This window comes from Carcharodon carcharias, chromosome 18 (genome assembly GCF_017639515.1).
Source record: "Carcharodon carcharias isolate sCarCar2 chromosome 18, sCarCar2.pri, whole genome shotgun sequence".
NCBI lineage: Eukaryota > Metazoa > Chordata > Chondrichthyes > Lamniformes > Lamnidae > Carcharodon > Carcharodon carcharias.
In genome coordinates, this window is record NC_054484.1 from 10,046,244 (window position 1) to 10,061,000 (window position 14,757).

Consider the following 14,757-nt stretch of genomic DNA (forward strand, 5'->3'; position numbering starts at 1 on the left):
AATTATGTGAGACAGGCCATCCGGTTTTTAGGCCTATATTAAACCATGTTTCACATTTATTTAAGACCCTTGGTTAGACCACACTGTGAACAGTCCTGGTCACCATATTATGAAAAAAAATATATAGATTCATGGAGAAGATGCAAAAAGGATTTACCAGAATGATACCAGAACTCAGATGTTATGCCTATCAAAGTAGATTGAAGAGGCTGGGGCTCTTTTCTCTAGGACAGAAGGCGAGGTGACTACAACACAATCGTACTCTATATTTCCCAGTGAGATAATATCTGGTGAGCATTAAAGATCCCATGAACTTGGTATCCGGACCAAAATTTCTCCTCCTCCCCTTCCCCAGTCAACGCTCCCAAGTTACAGGTTAACCGATTGTTCATTTTACAGAGATCTTTAAGATTATGAATGAGTTTAGTAGGGTTGATGTAGAGAAGATGTTTCAACTTGTGGGCGTGACCAGAACTCAGGGTCATAAATATAAGATAGCCATTAATAGACAGAGGAGACAGTGGTATTGTGGTCATGTCACTGGACTAGTAATCCACAGGGCATGGGTTCAAATCCCATGGCAACCAGTGGAATTTAAATTGAATTAATTAATGTGGATCTGAAAGCTAGTCTCAGTAATGGGCCAGGAAACTATCATTGATTCTCTTAAACATTTGTCTTGTTCACTAATGCCCGTTAAGGGAGTAATCTGCTGGTTTTCCTGTGATTCCAGGTCTGTTGGGTTGAATGGCCTCTTTCTCTGCTGTTGATACTGTATTACTATGTAATTCAGAAAACATAGCACCTAATCATGGAGAAAATAAAAGGAGGTGGGAGGGGGTGGACTTCATAATGGCTGTGACCTTTCACACTATTTCGGGGCTCAATGATGGTCTCATGGGGCGGGTAACAGTGAAGCAAAGAACTTCATCATTTTCAGAGTTGGCCAGAAGTTTTGTAATGAATTGCTTTGGAAGTAACCGCTGACACCTTGGCAATCACAGAGGCAATTTATATTCCAGAGAGGTGGGCCACACTGTCAAACTGCATTCACTACCCGTTCTGAACAGCGTTATTAGTTAACCATGTTTGGTGCAGGAATGGAGTCATGTGTAGGCCCAGACCAAGTAAGGATGCCAATCTCCTTCCCCTGGAGGATATAAGTGAGTCAGTTGGGATGTTATGACAGTTTTCAGGTCACAATCCACAAATTACCAAATTAATTGAATTTAATTTCACAATGCGTAACAGTGGGATCTGAACTCTCGACCTCTAGACTGGTGCCATAACCTCCAGTCTGGTGTGCTCCTAATGAGGTGAACAATCGGTTAGCCTATAACTTGGGAGCGTTGACTGGGGAAGGGGAGGAGGAGAAATTTTGGTCCGGATACCAAGTTCATGGGATCTTTAATGCCCATCAGATATTATCTCACTGGGAAATATAGAGTACGATTGTGTTGTAGTTACGATACTGGAAAAATAATCCAAAGAACGTAAATTCAAACCTGACAATGACCAAATAATAACTGGTTCATTAATACTGCATCCCTTTAGGGAAGGAAATCTGTCACCCTTCCCCAGTCTGGGCCCAGATGTGACTCCAGTTCCACAGCAAAATGGCTGACTCCCAACTGGTTGAATATCATTCCAAAGAAGCCCAGTAAACCATTGAGTTCAAGGCAATTAGGAATGGGTAATAAATACGGCCCTTGCCAGTAATGGCTATATCCCCAGGATGAATTTTAAACAATACAGCACTCCAGGCACTGCAGTGCTTCAAGGAGCAATCTGCTTCCACATGACCTCAACAGTCCTCTGAAATGGTGATGGTGCGTTCCAGTTCACTCAGGGGGTATTGAGTTGCTGGGACAACATACACTTTTACATGCACGTTGCAGTCTGGAGCTGCGGAGGGTGGTGCTAGAGGCCCCAACATTCCTTCCATCACATTGCTGACCAGGAATTTCTCCCACTCTTATCGCCTGCTATTGGTGTGTGTTGGATTTTCAGTGTGTTGAAACGATACTCAATCTGTTTGGCTGCCTCATGAATACATCTTCCTTGGGGCCAGACACAAAGCCAAAGCTTCTGAGTCAGAGGCAGGGACACCACCCACTGGGCCACAAACCTCCCTGCCCCCTGAAAATAACCACTTGTTAAATAACAACAACAGATTACATTTATATAGTGCCTTTAATGTAGTAAAACATTTCAATAGCACTTCACAGGAACATTATAAAACAAATTGGCAACCAAGCCACAGAAAGAGATGTTCCAGTGTTTGGTGACTGATGTCCGAAACTCAAATTAAGGCAATTTACAAGGGCACGAAGACAGTTGGTTAAAACGGAATGGGAAAATAGGTTAAAAGATAGGACAGTGGAAAAGCAGTGGCAGACATTTGAGAAGATATTTCACATCTCTCAACAAGAATAGATTCCACAGAGAGAGAAAAACTCTACAAGGATGATGCACCATCAGTGGCTAACTAAGGGAGTTGAGGATGGTTTCAAATTGAACGAAATGTGTACGATGCTGCAAAGATTAGTGGCAGGCCAGAGGATTGGGAACATTTTAAAAACCAGCAAAGGTTGAGTAAAAAAAATAAAGAGGAGGGGGAAATTGGTGTATGAGAGGCAAATCTGCAAGGTATATAAAAACAGACAGTAAAGGCTTCTACAAATATACTGAAAAAGGAAAAGAGTATCTAAAGTAAGTGATGATTCCTTAGAGGATTAGGCTGGGAAATTAAAAATGGGAAACAAGGAAATGTCAGAGACTTTGAACAAGTCTTTTGTATCTGTCTTTACAGTAGAAGACACAAAGAGCATCCAAGGATAATAGAAAATCAAGAGGCAAAAGGGAGGGACGAGCTTAAAACAATCATGGTCACTGGAGGAAAAATAATGGGAATAAAAGCTGGCAAATCCCCTGGATCTGTTGGCCTGCACCCTGGAGTCTTAAAGGAAGTGTCTGCGGAGATAATGTATGCATTGGTTGTAGTCTTCCAAAATTCCCTAGATTCTGGAAAGGTCCCAGCGAAAAATGCGAGGGAGGACGTTTAGAAAATCATAATATAATCAGGCAGAGCCAACATGGTTTTGTGAAAGGGAAATTGTGTCTGACAAATTTATTGGGAGTTCTTTGAGGATGTAACAAGGGTGGATAAAGGGAGGCCAGTGAATGTAGTGTATTTGGATTTCCAAAAGGTATTTGATAAGCTGTCACATAAAAGGCACAAGATAAGGTCTCATGGTTGTTGGAGGTGATAGATTAGCATGGATAAAGGATTGGTTAACTGACGGGAAGCTGAGAAACGGGGTGTCGTTGTGGTGTCTCCGTACTCTTTTCCCTTAGAGAACGATGTGAAGTTTTGGAAGAGGATTTACAAGCTGGTTAACAATTGATAGCTTTGTCAATGAATGCTCCTTCCGTGGCCTTCAAGTCCTGGGTGGAAATTTTAGGTTGGCATGTGGGCGCGCGCCCGACCCGATCGGACATGAAGCAGCGCTGGCGCAATATTTCGGTCGGTGGGCGGGTGTAAGTGTTGGGAGTGGCCTGCCAACAAATAAGAAGTGCAAATCTGGAGTGCAAAGGGACTTTGGAGTCCTAGTCCAGGATTCTCTTAAGGTTAACTTGCAGGTTGAGTCGGTAGTTAGGAAGGCAAATGCAATGTTGGCATTTATTTCGAGAGGACTAGAATGTAAAAGCAGGGATGTGTTGCTGAGGCTTTATAAGGCTCTGGTCAGACCACATTTAGAATATTGTGAGCAATTTTGGGCCCCGTATCTCAGGAAGGATGTGCTGGTCCTGGAGAGGGTCCAGAGGAGGTTCACGAGAACAATCCCAGGAATGAAAGGCTTAACATATGAGGAACGTTTGAGGACTCTGGGACTATACTCGATGGAGTTTAGAAGGATGAGGGGGATTTGAATGAAACTTACAGAATACTGAAAGGCCTGGTTAGAGTGGACGTTGGGAAGATGTTTCCATTAGTAGGAGAGACTAGGACCCGAGGACACAGCCTCAGAGTAAAGGGAAGACCTTTTAGAACAGAGATGAGGAGAAACTTCTTTAGCCAGAGAGTGGTGAATCTATGGAATTCATTGCCATAGAAGGCTGTGGAGACCAGGTCATTGAGTGTATTTAAGACCGAGATAGATAGGTTCTTGATTGGTAAGGGGATCAAAGGTTACGGGGAGAAGGTGGGAGAATGGGGTTGGGAAACTTATCAGCCATGATTGAATGGCGGAGCAGACTCGATGGGCCAAATGGCCTAATTTCTGCTCCTATGTCTTATGGTCTAATTAAAGTTGTTAAGGTTCCAATTGTCCCTGATTTTCATAGTCCGTCCAAATTTACGGTTGGCGGGCGGGCGAATCTGCCAGGCGGACTTTGCAATTTTGATGAAACCTCATCCAAGGGTGGGATGAGATTTCCGTTAATAAATTAAAAAAGATAAAAATAAAAAATGCAAGGACAGGGTTTTCATCGCGGGCAGAATTGTTACCTCAGTGGGCAGAGAACGCTCGCTCGACCTGCTCGAGGGTAAAGCGATGCGCGTCGGCGTTGGGCGAGCGTCCCGATGTCAACGTGCATTCCCACGATATTCTAGTCAGCAGCGGGCCCGCCGTCAATTCAAAGGCCGATGAAGGCCATTAACAAGGTCACTGAAACAAATTTCTCGCCGCCCATCCCAACCTTGCAGTGGGCGGACAGGAGAAAAGGCCAAGCGGCCTTTGCAAATTTTTTTTTTTTTTTGGAAACCTCATCCGCGAGCGGGAATGAGTTCTCCAAAAAGCAAGTAAAAAAATAAGATAAGATGTTTTAAATTTTAATTTATAACAGGCGCCCCTGCTCACGTGACCCAGAGTCACACGAGGGGACACTTTTTATACCGTTTTTATAATCTCCATTTCTAATGTTTAAAAACGTCCATCGCCCTGGGGCAGCTCTGTGCCTCGGGGAGGTTTCCTAGCGCACGGGCGCTCACACCCCCTCCCCCCCTCCCACCACCCCAACCCCTGCCCGCACAGGCAGTGCTTCACACCGGCCAGCCAATTAGGTCCCCAATCGCGGGCGCCGATCGGCTTCCCAAACCCACCGCAACCCCCCCCACCCCACCAGCCGAGCCTGCCCGACAAGGGCAAAATCTTGCCCCGTTGACATGTTTCAGGCGACTGCTGCAGGTGATGCGTGGACATTTTTTTTTTCCTCCAGATTTTAAAACCTTTCTTTAAGTGTCTCGAAGTCTTCAGGTTCCCCGAGGAGCTCCCTGCCTTCGGGGGGGGGGAGCTTTCATTCCACGCTCGCACCCACCCCCACACACACGCCCCCCCCCCGCCCCGGCAGCGCTGAGGTTCTCAGAGCGCGCTTCACGTTGTCGTGACGTTAATTGGCCGGCCGGTGTGAAATCGTAGTCGGTGGGGGGGAGGGGGGGCTGGGGTGGGGTGGGCGCCAATCGCGGGCGGAGGTCTGTTCCCTGGCTGCTCCCGAGCCCACTGATCGTGCCTGCTCGCCAGCCTGACGATCCTGCCCCTCTTTCTCTTTCTTTAATGGGAGGTGGGCATCGCTGGCGGGGCCAGCATTGGGTGCCCCTCCCGAGTTGCCCTTGAGCTGAATGGCTTGCCTGCCAGTTAAAAGTCAGCCACATTGGTGTGGGTCTGGAGTCACAGGTGAGGACAAACCAGGTAAGGACAGCAGATTTCCTTCCCTAAAGGGCATTAACGAACCAGGTGGGTTTTTACAACAGTCGATGATCGTTTCATAGCCAACATTACTAAGAATAGCTTTCAATTCCACATTTAATAATTGAATTTAAACTCCACCAGCCGCAGGGTTTATGTGTGAGAGAGAGCGTGAGGGTGCTGCAGGGTGTGTGTGTGTGTGCTTCAGGGTGTGTGTGTGTGTGTGTGTGAGGGTGCTTCAGGGTGTGTGTGTGTGTGTGTGTGTGTATGTGAGGGTGCTTCAGGATGTGTGTGTGTGTGTGTGTGTGAGGGTGCTTCAGGGTGTGTGTGTGTGTGTGAGGGTGCTTCAGGGTGTGTGTGAGGGCGCTTCAGGGTGTGTGTGTGTGTGTGTGTGTGTGTGTGTGTGTGTGTGAGGGTGCTTCAGGATGTGTGTGTGTGTGTGTGTGTGAGGGTGCTTCAGGGTGTGTGTGTGTGTGTGAGGGTGCTTCAGGGTGTGTGTGAGGGCGCTTCAGGGTGTGTGTGTGTGTGTGTGTGTGTGTGTGTGTGTGAGGGTGCTTCAGGGTGTGTGTGTGTGTGAGGGTGCTTTAGGGTGTGTGTGTGCGTGTGTGAGGGCGCTTCAGGGTGTGTGTGTGTGTGTGTGAGGGTGCTTCAGGGTGTGTGTGTGTGTGTGAGGGTGCTTCAGGGTGTGTGTGTGTGTGTGTGTGAGCGTGCTTCAGGATGTGTGTGTGTGTGTGTGTGTGTGTGTGTGTGTGTGAGGGCGCTTCAGGGTGTGTGTGTGTGTGTGTGTGAGGGCGCTTCAGGGTGTGTGTGTGTGAGGGTGCTTCAGGGTGTGTGTGTGTGTGAGGGTGCTTCACGGGGTGTGTGTGTGTGTGAGGGTGCTTCACGGGGTGTGTGTGTGTGTGTGTGTGAGAGGGTGCTTCACGGGGTGTGTGTGTGTGTGAGAGGGCGCTTCAGGGTGTGTGTGTGTGTGTGTGAGGGTGCTTCATGGGGTGTGTGTGTGTGTGTGTGTGTATGAGAGGGCGCTTCAGGGTGTGTGTGTGTGTGTGTGTGTGTGTGGGTGGGTGCTTCAGGGTGTGTGTGTGTGTGTGTGTGTGTGTGTGGGTGCTTCAGGGTGTGTGTGTGGTGGGATTTGAACCCATGTCCCCAGGCATTAATCTGGATCTCTGGGGTATTAGTCCAGCAACATTAGCACTACACCACCATCTCCCCGTAAGTTTGGATCTGGGGCCTTCGGGTTTAAAGGCAGGTGTGCTACTAGCTGAGCCACAGGGCCGCCAGGAAGACTGATTAAAATCAGGGATGTACAGGAGGCCAGAATTGGAGGAGTTCAGAGGTCTTGGAGGACTGTGGGATTGCAGGAGGATAGAGAGGCCGGAGGGTTTTGAAAACAAGGATGAGAATTTTAAAACTGAGGCGTTGCTGAACCTGGAGCCAAAGTGGGTCAGCGAGCACAGGGGTGATGGGTGAACAGGACTTGTTGCAAGTTAGGATGGATAGAGGGAGGCATTTGGACGAGCATAAAACAATTATCAACACTCCCTCCTCCCATTCCCCCACTGCTGCACAACACTGGGGTCTTTCTCCACGGTTAGATCCACATTCTTGAGACAATCAGCTGTCAGAGTTTGGAGAGACTGCTATAGTTACACCTCCCTATTCCAGACCACCCAGTGGGAGAAAATCAGTCAAACCCAATCCTTTCCACGTCTACAGGCTTTGCAACAAAGGGAAGAGAATTTATGAGGAGTCACTTGGTGGAAACGTTTACTGAGACCAGTAAACAAAGCGTCGATTGGGGATTGAACCCTTGTCCTGTATGTAAGCAACAAAATGTCAGGTAAAGCTCAGCGGGTAGCCTCTGAGTTGAAAGGTCATGGAGTTCACATTCCACTCTCAGGAGGTGAACAAAGCCAACACACCTACTGAAGTACAAGGGAGTGCTGCACTGTCAGAGGGGCAATACAGAGGGAGCACTGCACAGTTAAAGGGGCAGTTCAGAGTGAGCACTGAAACGTTAGAGGGGTATAGTGTGAGCAATCGACTGTTAGAGGGTCAGTACTGAGGGAATGCTGCACTGTTAGAGGGTCAGTACTGAGAGAGTGCTGCTCTGTCAGAGGGTCAGTACTAAGGGAGAATGACCCTGTTAGAGGTTCAGTACTGAGGGAGTGTGACCCTGTTGGAGGGGCAGTACTGAGGGAGCGCTGCTCTGTCAGAGGGTCAGTACTGAGGTAATGCTGCACAGTCAGAGAGGCAGTACTGAGGGAGTGCTGCTCTGTCAGAGGGTCAGTACTGAGGGAGTGCTGCACTGTCAGAGAGGCAGTACTGAGGGAGTGCTGCTCTGTCAGAGGGTCAGTACTGAGGGAGTGCTGCTCTGTCAGAGGGTCAGTACTGAGGGAGTGCTGCACTGACAGAGAGGCAGTACTGAGGGAGTGCTGCTCTGTCAGAGGGTCAGTACTGAGGGAGTGCTGCTCTGTCAGAGAGTCAGTACTGAGGGAGTGCTGCTCTGTCAGAGAGTCAGTACTGAGGGAGTGCTGCTCTGTCAGAGGGTCAGTACTGAGGTAATGCTGCACAGTCAGAGATTCAGTACTGAGGGAGCGCTGCACAGTCAGAGGGTCAGTACTGAGGTAATGCTGCACAGTCAGAGATTCAGTACTGAGGGAGTGCTGCTCTGTCAGAGGGTCAGTACCAAGGCAGTTCTGCACTGTCGGAGGGTTAGTGCAGAGGGAGTGTTGCACTGACGGAGGGCAGTACTGAGGGAGTGATGCAGTGCTGCACTATTACAGTGGTCTCATGGAGGGAGTGTCGCAATCTTAGAGGTGCCATCTTTTGGAAGAGACATTAAAGCCGAGGCTGTCTCAGGTGAACATACATGATCCAACGGTCACTATTTGCAGAAGTTCTCCCTGGTGTCACAGACCAAAATTTACCCCTTAAACAACATCACTAAAAGAACAGATGCTTCTTCCTCCTTCAGTAGCAAGCTCCAAGAGGGCGTTGGCAACCATGGACTTCCATTGGATTGGTCCATGATTGTGCTTGGTAAAGTACTGCAATGGTATAAAAACAAAAAACTGCGGATGCTGGAAATCCAAAACAAAAACAGAATTACCTGGAAAAACTCAGCAGGTCTGGCAGCATCGGCGGAGAAGAAAAGAGTTGACGTTTCGAGTCCTCATGACCCTTCGACAGAACTCAGTTCTGTCGAAGGGTCATGAGGACTCGAAACGTCAACTCTTTTCTTCTCCGCCGATGCTGCCAGACCTGCTGAGTTTTTCCAGGTAATTCTGTTTTTGTACTGCAATGGTATGCCGTATGGCTGACTGGGGAATTCGCCAATAAAAGAACAGTTTATCTGGTCGACATGGCGTTGCTGTTTGCGGGAGCTTGCTGTGCACAAATTGACTGCTGTGTTTCCTACATTGAAACAGTACTTCATAAAAGTACCTCATTGGCTGTAAAGTGCTTTGGGATGTCCTGAGGTTGTGAAAGGTGCTATAGAAATGCAAACCCTTCTTATTTGTCACCATACCTACCAACTGAGATCTGATAATTGTCCCTACAGCATATTCTTTGACACCCTCTTGAAGGAATCCTGTGTGTAGAATTTTTAAACAGGACTGCCAGGTTTTAAACAACTCCAAACTGCACTCGCTACACTCACTTCATTTTCTGGCTAATTCAGCTTTGGCAATGATTAAATGAGAGCAATCTTATCTGCAGCAGCCTGTACCTGCAAGCTCATCCTTTCCAAATGCTTATAATTGGCCTCAAGAACATCAAATTAAAGGAAGGCTGATCTTCACAGACTGACTGCCAGAAATTGTGTTTGTGGAACTTTTGTTATTAATTTCCTCCCCTCCTCCCTTCCTCCTAATCCCCAAAATGTCAGACTGGAGCTTCACAAACACAGTCCCTTGCGTTCCTGTCTGAGAAGAGTATGGTTTTGGCCATTCTGAGCTATCCATGCAATCACTGCACACCAAAACCAAATAGTATTTCAGCAAGTGTTGCACTCACTTGGGCTCATGGCTAAATGTATAGTCTAAATAGGCTAAGCAGGCCCAGTTCATCGAATTATATAGCACAGGTGGCCATTCAGCCCGTTGTGCCTGTGCCACCTCTTTGACAGAGCTATCCAATTATCCCAACTCCTCCCTTTACACTTATCCCATTGCCCTTGGAACGTTCTCCCTTCACCAACAATAGCTTCGTGGCCTCACTGCAATGTGCCTCCTTCCTCTTTAGCTCCCATCATACATCTCCGCTCTTCAGAGTCAGTCTGTTGCGCATCCACACCCACCTCCCTCTGCTCCACCTGGGGTTTCATGGGCTCCAACTCTTATTGGATAGTTACAGCGCAGGAAGGGGCCATTTGGCCCATCGTGTCCGTGCTGGCTTTCTGCAAGGGCAATTCAACTATTGTTCACTCTGGTGCTCTCCCCCAAATCCCATGCCCTTCTGAAAAAAACCTCCTCAGAACCTAACTCTTCCAGCTTCCACTTCAAAAAAGGAAGATCGTGCATTTCCATAGTGACCTCAGGAATCCCACAGAAAATGAAGCACTTTTCGAAGTGCAACTATTGCTTAACTATAGGGAGATGCAGCAGCCAATTAGAAAACAGCAAGCTCCCACATACAGCAATGTGACAATGGCCAAATAGTCTGTTTTCAGTAATGTTTGTTGAGGGATGAATACCGGACCTGGGCATTGAGGAGGACACCCCTGCTCTTTTGCAAAATAGCGGCCATGGATCTTTTTAGTGTCAGCCTGAGGGGGCCTTGGCTTAACATCTCACCCGGAAGATGGCCAAGAAGCAGGTCAGATCAGTGACCCCGAATGAGAAAGTTGCCCACGTGTGGGTATCAGGTGAAGACAGGGTTGGGTGAGGTGAAGGTTGAGTTTGCCAATGATCCCACTAATCCCCTCAGGTTAAATTCCCCACCAAGCCCTGAGGCCTGGAATGGACAAATATTTGATGCAGCGGATCATACAAAGCGAGAGAGCAAATTGTTTGAGCAGAGAGATAGCACAGTCTGAGTGGCCACCTCATGTACTGTAACCCTCTATAGGAAGACTGGTGTCTGGGATGAAGTGCTAGAATATACCCTCATCTCCATTTCAGATAATTCAGGAGAAGAGCTGGGAAAGTAAGGGAGGAGGAAAGGGAATACGTGAGAAAAAAGAACATTCAAGGTCACATTGTGTGTAACAGCACAGCAGTCAAACAACATCAAACCATTCATTAGGTATTTATATTCTATTCCACCTACTCAATTCATCCAGAATGGATAAACACTCTATGCTTCTTCAAATAAATTTGAGACCGCGAGACATTTTGAATTGAACTCAGTGTGGGTTAAGCAGCTTGATCGGGTAAGTGCCGTCTAGTCATCGTGTGAAAGAGCCTCAGAAAATCTATTTGGGCAATTTTAAGGCACATTTTCGCACGCTGACTTAATTGACAGTAGGGAAACGAGTCATAGGGTAGAAGTCAGACTGCCTCACTGAATACCAAGTAGAGGCTGTGGGATAGGAGAAGGGAATAGTGCCGATAAAATGGACGATTCAACTTACAGTAAATGAAACCAAGTAAGGCTGTCTCTTCTCTGTTTAAAGAGCACAAGGAATAGGAATACCTATAGGCCCTACTGTTCCTGAGGCCTGCTCAACCATTCAGTAATATCTTGACTGATTTTTTTTTTACCTCAACTCTACTTTCCCACCTTTTCCTCATATCCCTTTGATCCCCAGCTCTCTGTTGACCTCTGTCTTGAACATATTCAGCATCCCACAGCTCTTTGGGCTAGAGAGTTCCAAAGATTCACAACCCTCTGAGTGAAACAATTTCTCCTGATCTCTGTCTGAACCCCTTATCCTGTGACTGTGACCCTGAGTTTCAGACTCTCCAGCTAGGGAGCAAACAGCATCTCCCAAGTCAAGTCCTCTAGAATTTGATATTTTCCAAAGAGATCATTTCTGATGGTTCTAAACTCCAGCGCATAATGACCCATTCTGCTCAATCTCTCTTCATAGGACTACTCTCTACTATCAATCTTCTGAACTTCTGTTGTACCCTTTCTAAGGCAAGTCTATCCTTCCTCATGTACAGAGATGGAAACTGTACACAGTACACCTGCGTGATCTCACCAAACCCTATATCATTGCAACAGGACTTCCTGGAAGATACAAGATGAGAGAGCGAATTGTTTGAGCACAGAGATGGCACAGGCATGATTGGCAGAGTGGCTAGCTCATGTACTGTGACCCTCTATATGAAGAGTGGTGACTGGGATGAAGTGCCAGAATATGCCCTCAACCCTATTTCAGATAATTCAGGAGAAGAGTTGGGAAAGTTACAGAGGGGGAGAGGGAATACGAGAGAAAAAAGAACATTCAAGGTCTTCCTTAACACCTCATCTGGAAGATGGTTAAGAAGCAGATCAGATCTGTGACCCTGACTGTAAAAGGTGCCCATGTGTGGGTATCAGGTGATGGCAGGGTTGGGTGAGGTGAAGGTTGAGTTTGCCAATGATCCCACCAATTCCCTCAGGTTAAATTCCCCACCAAGTCCTGAGGCCTGGAATGGACAAATATTTGATGCAGCGGAAGGGAAAAGATGAGAGAGCGAATTGTTTGAGCTCTTTAAACTGAGAAGGATTTCCTTACTCTTTTGCTCCAAACCTCCCCCCCGCCCCCCCTGCATTAAAGGTACTTAAATTACCTCTCATCAAGGAGATTTTCACTTTTTTTCACTTAATCTTTTAGCCGTCCTTCTTCACTCCTTTCCTGAGACTTTGTGTACCAGCCAAAGCCTTTCTATGACCAGGAGATAGAATTTATCAATGATACACTTGTTTGGGGGGTGTGTTGGGGGGGGGGGGCGGGGGAAGGGGTGGGGGAGATCTGGTCACTGGCAGCAGGTGTGATGGTCTGGGTGGATGGGGGAGGGGGAGGGGGAGGGGGTGCCACTACTCGATACAGGGCAGAAGGCCCAGGTTTGACCCCTTGTCTATTTTGGACTCACTGGTCTCAGCTGGGACAGTGAGAGGGGGATCAGGGATCAAGTGTGGTCCTGACCCGTTGAGAGGTATGGGATTGTCGAGGGAAATGGGAGAGTCGAGGGATATGGGACAGTCGAGGGATATGGGATGGTCAAGGGATATAGGATGGTTAAGCGTTATGTGTGAACACTATGGGTAAATAAATAAATTTTTAATCACCTTGTTAGCATGTCAACTACAAAAAAAAGACTTCATCATGTTAAATAAATATTTGAAATTGAAAGAGATAATTAATATTTAACTCTAATTTAACCTACAGCTCGTCCTTTTAAATATTAAAACTTGATTTGAATGGACTATGCTAGGATAGCATACAGTTCCAGTGACTGCTGCCTTCAATTTTTCATCCTCTACATTACTTAACCTTGCAGTGTCCAAGTTAATGCCCCTTCCTCACGATGGGCTGTCAACCATACTCTTCTGTATTTTACCTTATATTTCCACAGGCTTATTCTTTTATCTCAAATATAATCTTACAAAAATCACTGATATCCTCTCCTGAATTCAATTCCTCAACAACACTGACAATTACAGAAAGACAGCAGGCTGATGACCTCAGTGCCAATGTTGCACTTGCGACCTGGAGCTGAGGAGAGTGTGCTGGGAATGGTTTGCCTTCCCCTCGTCTCCCCTTGTGGTTTTGGCTGAGATTGAGAAGCGGTTGTGGGGGGTTCTTAAGCATTCACACATGTTGTATCAGGGAGTGTCCGAATTCAGGGGCACCCAGGGCTCAGGTAAGATCAGAACATCATAAGAAGTGGGAGCAGGAGCAGGCCATTTGGCTCATCAAGCTGACTTAGGACTTAGGACATAAGCTGAGATGTTACCACGTTGCATTTAATTACACAAGAGTTGGCAAGGGACAAGAAGGGACAAGGCCCAGATTCCAGTGAAGCTCATCCCTCTTAAATCAACTAGTTAATTAACGACAGCTTACCACCAACTTACATTTGTATAGCACCTTTAACATGGCATTATCAAGCATAACTAGATACCAAGCCACTTAAGGAGATATAAGGACAGTTGACTATAAGCTTATCAAATGGTAGGGTTAAGGAGCATCTTGAAGGACTGGAGGTTAAAGAGGTGGATGTGTTGAGGCAGCCACTAGTAAGAGAATATTTTAATCAAAACATTGCCAGATGAGGAGCCAATCAATGTTGGTCTATCTCTAAGTATTTTCTCTGATTTGGAAGTTGGTGGGGAGTGCATTCCAAACTGCATCCGTAGATCGGGGCCACATTCGTGTTTTATATTATATCTGCCCTGCTCTGTCACACTGTCCAACCACCTTCTCCTTCACCTACCGTCCCCACCCCACCCCCACCCCCCACCGATCTGTTACCATTAACTTAGCTATGACCCAACCCTTTTCCCTGTGACCCATGGGAAATGTGCTGACATTCCTCTTCACAAGTTGCTTCATCAGTTCTCTCTTCTCACACAATGGCTCGAGCATCAGAATCAAAGCACCCCGAAGCCATCCTTGCAATGAAAGAAGATGCCTCAATTTGGCCAGTCAAATACCACTCAGCCTGCCTAAACTCAATATTCAGAAAGCGTCCACCCATTAGAACAACAACTTGCATTTATATAGTGCCTTTCATGCAATAAAATGTCCCAAGATGCTTCATGGGAGTGATTAGTAGACACAGTGTGATACCGAGACACATAAGGGGATACCAGGCGGCCAAAAGTTTGCCTGATGAGATCGGCTTCAATGAATGACTTGAAGGGGGAAAGAGAAGTGTTGAGGTTTAGGGAGAGAATTCCAGAGTCCAGGGCCAAGTCAACTGAGCCCATGGCCACCAATGGTGGAGCAATTAAAATCGGGGACGCTCAACAGGCCAGAATTAGAGCAGCACTGTCAGGAAATGGAGGTAATTTAAGTAAGTTATACGTGTATTTGGAGGTGTTAGGAATAAGGTATGTCCTTAATGTTTAAGTTCGATTTGTATTTCTGTATTTGTGTGTCAAGAAAAGGAGAGCTTGGATTTTAGTTTCACTT

At 46.8% G+C, this 14,757-nt stretch overlaps 1 protein-coding gene across 9 annotated transcripts in view; it reads right to left on the reverse strand.

Moving 5' to 3' along the window:
* Positions 1 to 14,757, reverse strand: part of robo2 (roundabout, axon guidance receptor, homolog 2 (Drosophila)) — a 637,222-nt gene that overhangs the window by 567,066 nt on the left and 55,399 nt on the right. The gene's annotated exons all lie outside the window — the stretch shown is intronic.